General features: G+C 33.3%; 1 protein-coding gene across 1 annotated transcript in view; it reads left to right on the top strand.

Moving 5' to 3' along the window:
* Positions 1-7,139: 7,139 nt before the first annotated feature.
* Positions 7,140-15,211, top strand: part of LOC132560462 (uncharacterized) — a 58,849-nt gene continuing 50,777 nt past the window's right edge. The window contains exon 1 of the mRNA XM_060225126.1: positions 7,140-7,162. The gene's annotated coding sequence lies outside the window, so the exon portion shown is untranslated. The remainder of the gene's footprint in view (positions 7,163-15,211) is intronic.

Below are 15,211 nucleotides of genomic sequence, written 5' to 3'. Positions count from 1 at the left end.
TGTTTGAAAGTCACTATGGTACCGACTGCCTTTTTGTTATATTTATAATTCATTTCCAGAGTGAGATAAGTCCTTCGCCATTCTGGTACGTTTCAAAACGTTATCCGTATTTCTGCAAAACTTGTAAAAATGTTACAAAGTTGTGGAGTCTACCACCTACTTGTGAACTAGTATGTTCTCAATGGAATGTCTTTGTAGCAGATGTCGTTAGTCATTGTATTTTAGATTGTTATAACCCTATGTTACTCTGCTTGACATTTTTACCACAGTAGTCAACGATTATCCAGTCCAGGTGTATATGTTCCTTGTTAACTCGTGTAAAGAGGTTCAAATTGCCGCCATCCTCGACAGTCCATGTGCGGTGATAAAAGACGTGCTTGAAAACGGAGATTCCCCCTGCCTCCGTTCTGCCTTTTTTCTGTGTCTTCAACTCTGGGATGAATGAATGAATGAATTAATTAATTGATTCATTAAATTTTCGTTATTTCAAATTTGATGAATACTCGAATTCCATCCCATGGCCAAAACCTCGTAGATACCAGTTGCCTCACTTTGACTTTTAATCGAACATTGGCCGAAACATACGTTTTGTACAAGATAAAATACTGATACCGTTAATACAAACGATAACATCTCGCATGCCTATGTAAATAAAACCAAAGGGATGGGGCAGAGAATAATACCATCATAGAAAGGTAGTTGTTTATGTAAAGGAATTGTATTGCATTCCTAATTTTCAGTGAAGTTAAAACACCACTAATATAAATCATGAAATTTAAAAGCATTTGGGAAAAAATTTTTTAAAAAATCATAAAATAGGAACTGAGCAAATGTGTTGATTTAAATGTTGGTAGACTACACCACCTGTAGCTATTCCCGCCTGGCATCTCAAAAATAGAAGTCTGGATACGCTAATATACAGACGTTACTACCCCTATATCGTTGTTAGTAGTGAAGCTATGTACTGGTTTGTCCAGCGGGATACATAAGAAGTTTATTATACATCGCTTCCTTTTCTAACATAAGGGAGAGGGGGTATAGTTTCATCTTTTTATGCGGGTGCTTGCGAACTTGTGTGGGTCTGTATGAACTCTGAAACAGATTTGGCTCATATTCAGGCCGTATCAACGCACCATCATGATCTACACTGGCTATATTTTGATGTTCATTAGTCAAGGTTAAAGGTCAAATATCTCCCTCGACCACTTGTAAAATCTTGTATACAAGATAGTTATACATCACATGATAACAATGACAATTTATTTCCTGATCCACGGATGGAGATATATATCTATGTTAGCCCTGGCTTACTTTGTTTTTGTTTTGTTACACTACAGTGTTTCTGGTGCTGCTTTTGAAACCATTATTTTATCAATACAATTAATTGATTACAGTTTTAAAAAATCAAGAAAATACAAACCTGGCAACATGATCATAATTCAAACACAAATTCCATAAAACTAGAGCAAAATATGAACAAAAGAATTATCTACATGGAGACTCTTAAAAAAGTGCAAGGAGAATAAGACCAGGTGTTCTGGAAGAGTAAGCGTCTTCCGCTTCATCGACGACACCCGCAATCTATACCTCGGTCAGTCCAAGTAAGTAATGTCACATTGTCAAATGAGAACAAGGTATACATCCACGGAACCAACAAATTAAATGTTTCTATTTGCTAGGAAAAAGTATTTTTACTTCAAAAAATTGCTTATAATCTAACTAATACTTTAGATCTTATAGTCTGACGTTAACACAACACAAATTTTTATCTTTCTAGTTACGATTTTTAATTGGTACACGACTATGCCAATCAATGCATTGGAAAACCCATGGGAAATACAAAAGATTACCGAAGAGAAAACCGTTAGTATTTCGACCAAAACTTCAAAGAGGAAATAAGACTGGTTTCGAATGATTTTTTTCCCAGACAATGCATATTAAGTGATGCGTTTTCATGTCTAACTACTAATTCTTGAGAACAATGTATTCACAATAATTATCGCGTTTATACGCAATATTTTAAAAAATATTTCATTCTGCACCAATGGGCTTCCTTATTCGTTCACTTAAATCGACCAAATCATGTATTTTAAGTGGTCAACTCCATCGAAAAAATCCACTCATCGTTTCATATTTAACGGACGCCGAACTGGACTATGTAGCCTTTGTAAAAAGCTATTCAATTCTATTTCAGCTATAGAACTACATTATAAATGTATATGTTATAAACGTTTTAGGGCTCCTGGGACAGTTTGTTTGTTGATTGTAATGGATTATCACGATACCGCTTCAGTCTTAATCTGACCGCTTCAGTGTTTTTACCATAGATTCTCTCAAGAAGTATAAACCTGTATTTATGAAAAAATCGTTTTAGCTGAAGTACTTACTTCTGATACTTATTCTATCACAAACACTGCTAATATTTTCAGTATCTTTCTATAACAGACACTGTTACTATTTTTAATGTTATTCTATAACACACACTGTTACTATTTTTAATGTTATTCTATAACACACACTGTTACTATTTTTCAATATTATTCTATAACAGACATTGTCACTATTTTTCAATATTATTCTATAACAGACACTGTAACTATTTTTCAGTATTATTCTATAACAGACATTGTCACTATTTTTCAGTATTATTCTATAACAGACAATGTCACTATTTTTCAATATTATTCTATAACAGACACTGTTACTATTTTTCAATATCATTCTATAACACACACTGTTACTATTTTTCAATGTTATTCTATAACACACACTGTTACTAATTTTCAATATTATTCTATAACACACACTGTTACTATTTTTCAATATTATTCTATAACACACACTGTTACTAATTTTCAATATTATTCTATAACACACACTGTTACTATTTTTCAATATTATTCTATAACACACACTGTTACTATTTTTCAATATCATTCTATAACACACACTGTTACTATTTTTCAATGTAATTCTATAACAGACACTGTTACTATACGTATATCTTTCATACTGTGCATACTTTATCGTTCTTTTTTTCGCCGTACATGAAATTGAATATGTATGTAGTTGAAATAGTTTCGATAATTTGTCATATGTAATCTTGTGTGCTATAACAGTTCGTGACGAATGTATTAATATATTTAAAGGATATCAAGGGTATCGCAATGATTTTAAACTGTGAATTGGTTCATGAATTATTCACATTTCCACTTAGTTTACGTTGGCGTTGATGGAACAAAATATTTCAGCATATTTTGAACATAGGAATGACCACGTATGTTAAGGGCATGATTCTGCTCAACTTTTGGAGCAATCAAAGTAAGAAAAAATATACCAGTTTTACACCAAAACACTCAGCTACATGTTTTTTTTTATGTAATTACTTAACTTCAGGTCTCCATTTACGGGTGGGGTCGGACGAAATGGGTAGTTTTGCTCATTTTCCAACTTTTAGCCTATTCGTTCCGTATAGGTTTAAAGTTTGGCCAAAAAGATAACCATACTTAATATCAAAGTTCAACAGTGAAGAGATCCAAGGTGGTAAAAAGTGCATGTTCATGGCGATTAGTAAATGTGATGTTCCTTGCTGTTCTATTGGCTGTTAAATAGCCAACAGTTAACATTCTTTTCAACATTATTGAAATTTTTCCCACGTTTTCATTCTACCTTTTTGATTGGTTATTTACTAAACAGGGACACGTGACAGCAGATGGTATAAGACATGTAATGATGATAAATATTATCAATGCAAACTGTGTTTCTACAGTGTTAATAGTTTGAATTATGTTGTTAACCAATATTCCATTAAAAGTACGCAAGCACTTTCATTCCATTCACACTAGCAGCTTGCTGTGGCATATTGAAAGAAACAAGTTCATTGAGTGATAAACTGAACACCTGCCTAGCTGATTTAACCGAGAGGTATTACTATCGACAGCCAAGTTCACATAAATACACTATATATATTTAACATTACATGTATATGTTTTGAAAATTTTGGAAGAAGACAAATTTTGACTCAAGCCGTGTCCGAGCTTAAAACTAAAGATCTACGGCAAAAAATCGCCTTGACAAATTAGCCGAACTTTCATATTTGATGATACTTCAATTAATTATCGTGAATTTTCTTTATTTTTGCCCACAACTGTGAAAATGTTCAATAGATTGGAAATATGTTTCCTGTGTTGACAACGCACGTCATTGGTGAATAATAAGGATGTTTTTGGTGTGAAAGACATTTACCCGAAACACTTTATAGCTGGTGTGTACAAATGATAGATATCTAAAGGAAATAAGACATGTAATAACGACAGACAAAATTACAACAGCTGAGAACATTCAACACATTCAGACACGAGACTATTAATCTATTCTTACACGCTCTCAGGTTTATTCTTACAAACTGTTAACTGTGTGAAAAAAATGTCACCAAAAAATTGAAATTCCTTCTTTTCCTGCACGAACTCAGATAAAAGTTGAAACAGGAATGCTCATATCATCAGGTGCAAGCTGCTGCTCAAGTCACTTAAAGCTAGACAGATATAGGAAATAATTAATTGGTATTATTGAACCGCGATATCAGAATAATGAGGTAAAAAGAACAGACAGTGTAACAAAAGTGTATCATTACAACTTCTATCGAAATAGTTTAATACCGTATCCTGGTAATTTTGAACGGGTCCAAATTTTCGCGATTTTCTAATGAAGCGATCAAATTATTTACATACGTAATAAATAAAGGAAATTTCGTGATCTTGATGTCAAAGTACATCTAAACGTGTCTCGTTAATTCACGGATTTGATTTTCACGGTCACGTTAGTGTACCGTGACACCAGCTATACGGTATAACAGATCGGTATTATAACCAATTCACTTTGATGACAAGCTGTAGTGTTTAACGTCGCTGTATCTAATTCTAAAGTGTAGCTTTTGTGCAATCCTTGACGCAAAAATATTTTTCTATAGATATTATGTTACTTGGGATTCGAAGATCGCAATTCTATTTGGGTTGTATTTAAAAATTCACAGAGATAAAGAAAGATGAACGCTTCTAGGGGGACAGCAGATGTAATGATTTTATCATTCATTAGATGAACTTGCCGTGGTGGAATTCAAGGGAAGTAACTCGTAATACGATATGTCCTTAGATACATGCCACCGAAGGACAAGACCCAGCTTGAAATTGATATAACTTAGACATTGAACATCACCAAATAGACGTTTATGTCTTTTTTAAAGGACATAATAAAGCAATGACTATATATCAGTTCACGTAATTGAAAATATTACAAATTGTGAAATGTTATTTAGTATGTGATATATAGTTAACAATGAGTTGCTAATATTTTAAACATCACTATGTAAAATGTACAACTGGATATTTCGATATTCTTGCAAATGAAATTCTTTCTGGAGAGAACGGGTTACACATATATAAGAATCTATGATAATCATTCAATAGCATATAATGTCTATTTACTTTATTGATAATTAATGTTAAAATCATTATATCAAGAGAAGAGAAAATATTTACCGAAATAGGCGAGTTGGAGTTATCAATTGGAGTTATCTCCCTTGCACAAAATGTTTACAAACTTGTCAAAATTGAAATGGATATACATTACATTCAGTTTGAAAAAAGGAAGGATCGTTTTTTTGTTTTTGTTTTGTTTTGTTTTTTTTCCGGTTTAATTTTTTGACAAATTGGGAAATACAGTAATAGCATGATTTTTTTTGTATAGGTTTTAAAGCAGTCTAAGCCAGCATTTGGGATTGGATGTTTTTAGATAAATACAACCAGATTTTAACACAAAAAGTAAGGAATAAATACATTAATAAAGAAAGGAAACGAAAGAAAGAAAAACTCAAAGCAAAGGAGAATGAAATTTAATGGAAGTGTTCAGGAATCAACATTATGGTTGACTCTTTGTTAGGCAACGGTACCCATGTTGACAGCAGTGGCGGTGTCATGGTCGACGACAATTTTCCTATACGCGATTATTGCAAGTTGAAATATCGCACTGTGACCTGGACGATGGCAATAAGTGCAATTTCTGTTCGCTTTAGATGCGAGCATACATATCAACGGAAATGAGACAAATGTACACCACCAATTATGTTTGTATTCGGTTTAGAGGATTTGTCTGGTCGAGGAATATAAAAAATGTATAAAAACAAATCTCGATTTTATACTTTTATACCGAACTGTTATACCACTTTCCATCACAAGACTGTATTAGGACCCCTCATTTGTTCGAATTTGGTAGTATTGACCTGCTTTATCACTGGATTCAAGTTTGGGTTTAATATGTATCATATATGTATACGGTATGTATATCATTCATTTGTTTATTTATTTATTTATTTATTCATTTATTTATTTGTATTCTAAATCTGTTTGCCAATATATTTACCCCCCAATTCCGATATATATCATTGATTGTTGTGCGCTACTAGACTTGACTGTTATATGGACTGGTTCGAATGCTTCCTGGATTACTAGCCTGTTTTGTAGCCAATAAACAGAGACACCGAAGGAAGCATGTTTCACAGACATTCTACTCCCATGCAACATGGACTATTTCATTTAATAGCGTCGAACGCCCGCACTTTCATTGACACAAGGTTATTACTATTTGTTTTGTAGATGTGAGAACAGTTTTGCTCGTATATATATAAGAAGACAATCATTTGACGAGTGCAAACGTATTGATTTATTTTTATTTCATTTTATTTATTATTTATTTATATTTTTTGTTTGGTAAAACGTAATAAAATCAACATTTCTGTTCAGGAAATAGTGATTGAGATGGTTTAATATGATAAAATCAAATACAAATATGCACTGGGTACTATATATATATATTTAGTCATCTTTAACTGTCTTGACCATATTCTGGTAAACATTTCAATATTGCAAAAAAAAATTAATACTTCTACATAATTCATAAATATAAAGCGAAAGTAAGAATTTGGTCTTACGTAAAGCTATTTCTTGTAATATTATGATTATCTTGAAATTACTTCTGATGATAAAATTTATAAAACGTGGACCTCACCAATAATTGTATTTCTCGTAAACGGAAATACTGCCCGGACGTTGGTTCTCAATTTATGCGCACATTGAAAACTTCCGCTACACGTGTTTGACAGACATAGGTAAGTGAGTTATATTTCTTTTTACCGTAAAATAGAGTAACTATACCCCTCTTTACTCTGATTGACATTGTTTATTTGATTCTATGTGTGTCGTATGACGAACTATTATTGTTTAATTATCAAATATCTTTATGACAAGACGACAGTGTTGCAGTTGAATCTTGTAATCATTGTCGGTTGGTTTCACTCACTATATCCTAGACATGAGTGTGAAATGTTTGTTACAAGTGAAATATCAAAATTGGTGTAAAGATACTCACGTATTTGTATATATTTCAAGTGGGAACGGATCACTAAATTACGCTTGATGGAATATATATACACTTAATTATCGAGATTTCATGATGATTTCAAAGGCAATAATATTCTTAAGACCCAATCTTATACTCAAAGATTGTTTACAAAATGGTTTATATGTAAAAGGACGATTGTCAGGTTCCCAAAATAACTATAATTGGTCATAGCGTGTAATACGTCGGCGATATGTTTTGTACGTTTTACAATCTACATTTCATTGTATGGACTACCAACTTGTTAGACTTGACTTTGTGTTGTCTAATGAGCCGTTACATCGCAAACTAATTGTACAATACAATATTGTATAGATAAGTCTATCATTTTGTTGTACTCGGGGTGATATCGTACGAGTTTGAAACATTTTACAGGGTGTAGAGTAATTTTGCAGACACCGTGCCAAGAAAGATAACTCGAACGAGCTTGAGGATGATTCTTGTGGCCATACGTCGTGTGGCATGTTCTACTTTTAAAAAAAAGACCAATGTTGGATTTAGATATCTAGGATTTGTGTGAATGATCTTTTGCTTTTTACATTTGTTTAGACCTATTTTTATTTTCCTTATTATCTAATTCTGTTTTTCGAGAGTCCTAGAAGAGGAACATTCGGCATACATTATTCATGTACATGTATACTTTGTTAATATATTTCCAGTGTTGATGTTGAGTAATGAGCTCCAGTTCCATTTCTGTCAAACTTGGGTTGGGGCATGCATGTACATATTTCAAAACCGTTTTTGAATAAATTTGTGAAGTATACAATTTTTTTATCTTCCCTTTACAATTAGGTTTTTGTTAGATTGTAATAATGTACCAGTTCTGCTCGTAAGCGTTTGTAAAAATAACCATTATGACTACAAGTTTGTAACATTACCGGCATTTTAGGATATTGATGATTGGGTTTCATCATATATAACGCTAAGTTACACAAGCACTCTTACTAGACTGAAATAATGACGAAACATTAAGATTAGAATTATATATATAACATCAAAAAAAAACTGTGATCGAGTTTACTTACTATTTTACTTACTCAATATAAACCTTTTTCTACTCCGTTAATATCTTCTATGGAATGTTGATTTATATTGCAATATGGCTGCGAAGAATCGAATTATAAATTAAAATATCAGATTTCATCAGGAGATTGTGTTTAAACGAAATATCACTGTAAAGTTAATTAAATCACAATTGTAATCGTATCGGTATGACAAAGCAAAACAGTGGTTTGCATTTTTAACTTGTGAGTTCACACCATACCAGAATTGGACACCTGTGTAAATCTCATTTCTACGTATACAATTGTATACTATACAGCATCACTTCTTCACAATGTTGTGTTATATACTGATTTTTTCCTTCAGGAATTTGACATTTTGTTTGACACTTTTTCCCAAGGTAACTTTGTTAAAAAACGTCAACAACTGTAAACAACATACAACTGGATCTAATTCTACTTCAATATCTGAGATATCGTGTAGTTTGGAATTCGTTTTATTATCATCTGTCACTGAAATTACAGTTTTTGTTAAATTGATAAATTGTTAGGATGAAAGCGAAGCCAAGTCTTATTCTCTCCCGATCCCATCCGTGCCGAAACCTTGGTGGTAATAATATTTGACGGTCCAAAATTTTAGATTTCCCAAATTCAAAGTCATGGGCCCCATTTACAAAGTAGTGAAACATGTTGATTAAAAACATCACATGCCCCAGTACCGTAGCGGAACTCGACTTTAGGGGATTTTGTTGGTTTAAAAAAAAAAAAAAAAAAAAATGTTAAGGGGGACAGCCACTTTGGATAATTTCTTAACTATCAGAATTCCCATCACAGGCCTTTTTTGAAGGGAAAAATATCAGATTTTGAATTTGATAGCGATGCTTTAATTGATAACTATTCAAAAGACCATACGTGCATGAAATGTTATGTAAATGTCACCATTGCTAAGGTAAAGAAAACGGATCATTTATGATTCTTTGTAACACTGCATTTTGTTTTGCAATAGCCCACGTAGATATTTCATTTTAATTTAAACCTTTTCTGATTTTATTTTATTCTTAATTTTGAGCAATAAAGAAGGATTACATTGTTAGATATAACTGATACAAATACTGTTACCTTGTGCCAGACTTATGAACACTAACCATGTGAAAATCTTGTGTTTACCGGTTCTACATGTATATATTTAAGTTTACACATTTGTCATTGTATCGGATGTCTGTTCATATAGACTGTACAATATTCACGATTGCCAGTTTGTATAATACGTGCTTGCCTGGGCTAGGAACACGCCGGTTTGAAGTTACCTCACTTGTATACATGTCATTTGCCCTTACTGTAGATAACAGAGATAAATTGGGATCGATTTACACCTTGTTTCAACTTTCTGATTTTGTGTACTGACTGTACTGAAAGTTAGACGTATCCATCATCTACATGGTATCGATAATCTGATTCATTTTCTTTCGAATTTCGAGGACGACTGATAAAGATCGCTAGAACATGTGAAAAGCCGCAATGTGTTTCGGTAAAGGCTACCATTCACCAGCTTCTCTGTCGGCTTTTTATCCATAAATTTACGTTCCTGTTTTTCATTAAACAATTGTTTTTATTAGAAATAGTAATAAATCATTCCAAAATGTTAATTTATGAAGTAATCACGGCATTCAGTAGATCCTTGAGAAATTGCTTTTGACTCCTCAAAACAACAAGAAAATACCAACCTGCGAAGATAATCATACTCTTCATTGAAATTCAATAGAGCAAAATATGAACATGAGAAATATTCATATGGACACTCATGAAAAAGCACAAGTAGAATAAGACCAGGTGTTCCGGAAGGGAAAGAATTTTCCTGCTTCATCGATGACGCCGTCAGGTAAATCTTGGTCAATCTTAAGTAAAATATCGTTCTCAAATAAAAACAAAGTATTCCATAACGTAACCTATAGGCAAATTAATTAGAGCATCAAACACGTCCAGCGTCACATCGCATAAAGGAATAGTTCCGCTCTTGAATTATAAGGGACATGTCTATTCCACATGTGTTTCGGATACGTGATTTGACCGATATTGCCAGACATCAACTAGATGTCTCGCTGGTGACAAATTTTTAAAAGTCATGTCCGCTCTTCATGTGATAGTATAAGATACTTAAGATTTTCATCGCATATCATCTTTGATATTCTACTTCTTGATTTAAATAGACGATGACTTCAAAAATTGTACTAAATCTTTTGTATCTTACATAAAGCACATTTTACAAATTATATAATTATTCAAATTTTCATTATGATGAACTCATTTAAATCGTACACAATCAAGGTATTGCGATATATCGATATTAAGACGCCATGATTTATTAAAGATTTAAAAAAAAAAAGTAAACATTTTCGTTTTGCTGAAACTGAAGTTTCGAGTTTCAGGGATAATTACAAAATTAATAGTACAATACCGCCTTCCAAATGTAAGGAGACGGAATATCTGTTGTGGGAAAGACACGAATAACTGAGACCATGGGATGGTTTCACTACCATACAACACCTTGGTAGCTGTATTAATGAGAAGGTTTCTAATACAGGAGCTCTCCTTACCAGATCTTATCATGTGTTTTGTACCTAGTTCGCTAGTTTGTGTCCTGCTGTGAAGAAAAGCATGTGAACACAGAAGATACTCATTTTTAGTTTTAAGAAATCTGTCTGGTTTTCGTTACTATCCCAAAAATACAAACACGTGTATTACATGTACTCTGAGTGTACGTGACTGCAGGCCTATACGCCCATCGTGATTGTCTGCGGTCCAGGTTTTACGAGCGAGACGACAGGACACCACAATTTTAACACCCATTTACTCCCTATGTGTAGAGCTCGTTAGTTAATTTATTTCTGGAAGTCTTTATTGTTAACAGTTAAGGTTTGGAATGTGGCGATTAGTGCAGTCATGCCGAGATGAACTTCTGCATATTTCATGTTTAGGGTTTCGCCTTTATATAACACTGACGTCACTGTTGGGATGGTTCGGAGCTTTGGCATATTTCCTCATTTTTTATTTTTAGATTTCGTTTGATATTGTGCTTAGACACTTGAATCTGAGATGTTAAAAGTTTGCTTATTGTTTTCAAAATATTCGACATAGCAGGAAATTGAAAAAGATCTTAGCAGCTAATCCGCTGTAGAATAGATGTGTTCAAAATATTCAACATATCACGGAATTGAACAAGACCTTAGACAGCAGCTAATCCGCGGTAGAATGGACGTACTCAAAATATTCGACATATCAGGGAATTGAACAAGACCTTACTTGAAAGCCCCAATATACGTAAAAATCACAATAAAAAAACAAACTTTATCTTATTTTCCCCGTAATATATGTAACAAAACAAATACTTTCCTTTAATTAAACAAAATAAAACTGACTGTTTTCAATTTAAATAAAAATTGAAAAAATCGGAAAATAAACAATGTGGGACCCACAATAATTCATACATTACCGCTCGTAGCGATGACATTGCGCATGCGTATATTCCGCGTGTAAACAAGGCAGACACAGTACAGACGTCCACCAGTCGCTTCCTTTCTTTCCAATCATACATCAGGCCAGTTCTGAATTCTTACGTTATAATTGTGCGTCGTATCGTTTCTAAACTAATTATTCCTTCTAATAATTTCCCAAAAAACTGACTGTTTATCACAGGAATACCTCAAGTCTACGACAAGACTTCGCAAACAATGTTTGTAAACAAAAACTTACCGTAGACATATCTGCATGTGCTTCCTCTATAAGTAGGAACCTCAACTCTCGCGAGATCAGGTCATGAACTTTCCGACGTGTTCGACAACAATCGTAATTTCGATGGCGGCGTGTTTAAAATGGAGGGGTGTTTACAAATAGCGAGTTTCAACTGCTCATATCAATACTTTATGCACAAAGTCATGGTAACTATTGTTTGAATAACTTAATTTTAACTACATCTTAGAGAATATCTCAATAATTATGTGTGATTCTACACTAAAGTTTTGGTGAATGTTACGTATATTGGGGCTTTAAACAGCAGCTAATTCGCTGTAGAATGTCTCCTTATAGGGCACTGGTTTGTATATCACCAATAACTTCCCTCAACAGCGATTTACACTCTAAACATATTCTGGATTTATAAAAGGGTTTATTTATCTAGTAGGAGAATTATGAACAGTTACAATAACAAGATCGGAAAGAGATTGAAATTGTTTAGAAAATGTGTCAATTGTTGACGAAACATCAGAGTAATTCGGATTAAGCTAACTTTTACATTAGTTATATACCATTTCATTACTTCAGACAACGTTAGAACCGTTTATCAAAAGCACGGACATTTAAAGTAGTAGTGAGAATGGATTGGGTAGACCTTGTATATTTGGGACATTCTGTTGTTGATGTTACAATGGTTCTCAATCGGTTCGTGGTTTGTTATGTTAGATTCTATATTTGATTCTGGGGTTAGTGCACTTACACGTCTGGTGTTTGAAATTTCGTTTTCGAACTGTTTGGATTTTCCACTGTCACCTCCTTAGTTTGATTCATTGTGACTCTGTTGTATCCGATTCTTAATTATTTGCTGGCGGGAATATTAAAATGGGTTCCGTCCGTCCTTTCGTCCGTCCGGATGCTGCTTCCCGCATGATATCTTTTGAAGGACTGGTAGGATTTTGATGAAACTTGGTTGGTACACTTCTTACCTTAATCCCTTGCCCAAGTTCGATTAATGACGAATTTCGCGCATATTTAATGAGGCTGCTGTGTCCTGATTGACTGATTTTTTTAATCATTCACGGATGCTGCTTTCCGCATATCTTTTGAAGGACTGGTCAGATTTTGATAAAACTTGGTTGGTATACTTGTTACCTTAATCTCTTGCTCAGGTTCGATTAATGGTGAACTCCGCACATATTTAATGAGGCTGCTGTTATCTGATTGGCTGATATCTTTTCTAGTTTTCATGTTGCTGACTATAAAATTATATAACCTCGTATTTTACCAATGAACATGGACGGGGGTCCCGATGACTATGTCCTTGTTTGTATTACAATGTGCTATTAACTTGTGTGTCCTTCGTTCAATCTTGAAACTATGTGGGATAACTTTCGCCATTTTGATGAAAACGATAGAAAGGAAAACTATCGTCTGATGAAATCAAATGACAGGAAAACTGTCGATTGATCAAATGAAAATGTAAAAATTGTCATGAAATAAAAGAAAAATCCGATATAAATGGCACATTTTTTATTAACAGTTATAAAGTCAACATACAATGGATCTATAGCACATTTACTTTCTAAGTTGAGTAGCAGCAACTGGTCATGTAACGTATCCTGTCGGAAAAAAATCAGAACCAGATCTCGTTTTTTGGAGATATTTCCGGAATTTAATACGATCAGAACCAGTAGATTTAATCATGTTTTTATAAATGAGACTCTTAGTTCATGGTTTAGCAGTGACTTATTGACTTCGGTTTGGGTAGAGCAGTTAAAGGATACTCGGTCTACACGTGAGGTTAATACGTTGCCTTATTTGATATCTGCCAAGAGAACTATGATACACTCAGCTACTTTAACAGTTTTGATAAAAGTGTACATTTTTCAGGTAAAAGTATATAACATAGTCTCGTGTATTTATAGCAACTATACTGAATCATATACTAAAACTAATACTAAAAAGATTTATATACAAATAAAAAAACAACAGGACATGGAGTACACTAAACCCTCGATATGATGCCACAAAGTTGTTTAGACTTTTAGACCTACCAGGAACATAGACGTTTGTATATACGTCTACAGATTCCTGTATACGCCCATATTGACCCCCAAGTGTCATTAAACATTTCTATAACGTCATGATAATTTCGTAATGGTAAGGATATATTAACAGATCGAAGTCCAGTTACTCCATAGTCTTACATATCAACTAAATACATTCATCCTCTGTAAGTACGTGTAGTTAAAAACCGTTACATATATATACATCAATATTAAACTGTAAGTTTTCGTCCCTCTTTCTTCGTGACCTTAGCTACACAATGTCAGACTTGTTCTACTCTTTATAAATCCGTAAACATATTCGCCTAATTTTTGTGTTTGTTCATTATTTATTGATTTTTGGAGAATTATTTCTAATTAAATAAGACAGAATTTAAATTTTGATAATGATACAAGTTCAGTGTTAATAGCCGATTGAAGTTTTTATCTATAATCTCGCTTTCAGAAATTTCGGATTCGAGCATTCGGATATGAATGGTTGTATTGCAGCTTTAAGCATTGCAGAATACTGATACGGATGGCTTGAAATAAGGAGGCGCGTGTGGACTTTAAAAGTAGAACTTCATCGTTGTTGTGTGCTTGTCATGAATACAAAAAAGATTAAAAGATAAATATATACTTATATCTACACACAATTAGGACGTAAACGTCATGTCTAAACGTATCAACGCATATCACAAACATATTTATACAAAATTGTTGCCATGGTTATGACGCTGATTTTGACGGTTATACATACTGGCGCATCTTATTATGCAAGTAAACTACAGTCATAACACTAACACAACTACTGTATGTGAAAACACAGACCACGTGATAGTTCGGAAACAATGTTCTCCGGAAAATTATTCCAGAATATAATGTATCCGGATATTGAAAATATAATGGGTTATTCCATTCTTTAATATAAGCATCCGGAAATCCAGACAAGATTGATGATATGAACAAATATTCTAAGGATTC

Source organism: Ylistrum balloti, unplaced genomic scaffold (assembly GCF_031769215.1).
Source record: "Ylistrum balloti isolate Yb309-2 unplaced genomic scaffold, AGI_CSIRO_Ybal_v1 Utg371064, whole genome shotgun sequence".
Lineage (NCBI taxonomy): Eukaryota > Metazoa > Mollusca > Bivalvia > Pectinida > Pectinidae > Ylistrum > Ylistrum balloti.
This window is presented reverse-complemented; position numbering and strand designations above follow the sequence as displayed.